Genomic DNA, 2,190 nt, shown 5'->3' with positions numbered 1-2,190 from the left:
CAGTAGGGAGGGTGGAGGGTGAATAACAGAGAGGAAAAGAAGAAGCTGCTATTAAAGCTCTCATAACAAGTCTGCAGAAGATTTTAGCATTGAGTTTAGGGAGCAATTCACATTCTTTTGCTTATGCTGAATCAGGCAGTTTATGGTTTCTTTCTTTTCTTTTTTTTTCAAAAAGAAAAGTTATTTCTTCAGAGGCACACAGGCCAGGTCATATGAGGGATGTGGATTCGTGCTACAAAAAGGGAGAATAGGAGGAAATGGTTCTGAAAAAAGTGAGACACAAAAACGTCCCACGGATCAGACGCCAGTCTGTCTGTTTGTTGCTCTGTCGATCCTTTGTGTCCCTTTCTTTCGTCATCCTTTCTTTTCATCCTTAATGCCTTTACCATTGCAGGCAGACACACACACAAATGGCTCTCTCTCTGGAGAACTGTATCATGAAAAGCACTACAAAGAGGTGTAAAATGTCTGTGCACGTCTATGTGCGCATGGCTCTGTCTATGGAAAAGCTGAGCCTATCATCTGGTAAAGGAATAACCAGTCAGGAATTAGCCTGCCCCAGTTTTCTGCCCTCCGTCCTTCAGCCTTTCAGCAGTTTCTGTTTATCTTTGGTTTGATTATGCATGTGTGATTCTTTTAGAGCAGCATTAGACTCCTACTGCAGTCTGGCTAATATCACAGACTCCATTTGTACCATGTTGTCTTTTAAATTCTCAATGCACTTTTACTTGGCTGCAGAATGTCTTACCTTTGGTTTTAGATGATAAGTATAATTCCACTGAACGTATATCAGCTCTGGGCAGCTCCCAGGTGTCAGTTAAACTAAGCATGAAGGATGGGGGACATGGCCACAGAGCATTCTCATCTTCTTTTGTTTGAATGAAGCTTAATAAATGCTACCTTTAGACAGCAATCCCAGTCTGCTCGGATGTTTGTAATAAAGATTTGTTGACGCTCTGGGTGTGGATGGAGGAGCATTTGTGTCTGCTATGAAAGACTAAACATACAAGCTTTGGTAGAAGAAGTGGATAAAAGTATCGTCTTTTTCCCTCCACAGAAATCATCGGGAATGCATACAGTCCATTATTTAACCACAAGGCTGCTGCTAATTGCTTCAGTGTGTCCTTGTTTGTGTGTGTGTGTGTGTGAGAGAGAGAGTTAGGACACCAGTGGTTGGGAAAAATGAATGTCCTTCTGTATTTGATATGGCACGAGCCCTTCGACAGGCGAGAACAGTGCGAGTCTGTGCTCCGCTGACCCAAGACCAGAAGGAAATAACAGTGAAGTCTCCCTGACATCAGTCGGGAAGTGACTTCAGAAACAGAGGCAGCCAAACGTTCTATAATCATCAAAGCAGACGCTCGTACAAGTAAAATGAGTTACCTTCCCGGCTCTTTTGTGTTTACTCACAGCCAGACGATCCCGTGCATCTCATGTAACAATTATTCTAACTCGCAGCTGTGTTTCCTATCTTTTGTGCCTTGGATTGTGTTCACATTTGATTTCTCTTTCAGTGCCATCATGACGTTCACATTTGTGATTTTAAGTAAAATCTAGGATTGTAACTTGACGTTTCTCCACACTTTCAGCTGATTTCTATCTGGAGCCATCATTTGGTTTTAATTTGATTAAAATGCAGCTGATTAATGTGTTCACGAGTAAATGTTCGGATGTTAAGACAAACTTTGCATCTGTTCAGTACCGTCGGAGTGAGCTGATGGTAGTTTTAGTGTCACACATCAGTGCGCTTCTGCAAAGCTTCAATGCTCTCAGAGCGTGTTTGTTGACTCGTCTCCTCGTAAAATACAAGCCATGAGCACGTCGCATATGTGCTGATGACCCCCTGGGCACAGACTTGTGAATTATCTCACTTCCTGTATAAGCAGAACTGCATCCAAAGCAGATGTGCTTATTGTTTTTGGTGCTCATTTCTGTCCTTTCTTTGATTATTTTGTCTCTTCTGTGCTTCTATGTTGCTACTTCATGTCCTTCTGTGTTGTTTTTTTAAAGAAGTCATTGTTTTCTCTTTGTAGTTTGTTGTCCCTGCTGCCCTTTAGCCTGCCTGCTTTTTTTGGGCTCATTTTGGTTTTTGGGGAGATACCGTGTTTGTCCATTTTTGTATGGAGGAAAGGACCATTAGATTTTTGATAGGGGCAACATGTGAAGTATTGCCAACTCCCCAGAGCCTAA

Source organism: Leuresthes tenuis, unplaced genomic scaffold (assembly GCF_036924035.1).
Source record: "Leuresthes tenuis unplaced genomic scaffold, fLeuTen1.0.hap1 SCAF_21, whole genome shotgun sequence".
Lineage (NCBI taxonomy): Eukaryota > Metazoa > Chordata > Actinopteri > Atheriniformes > Atherinopsidae > Leuresthes > Leuresthes tenuis.
The sequence above is the reverse complement of the archived record's forward strand: the minus strand, read 5'-3'. Positions refer to the sequence as shown.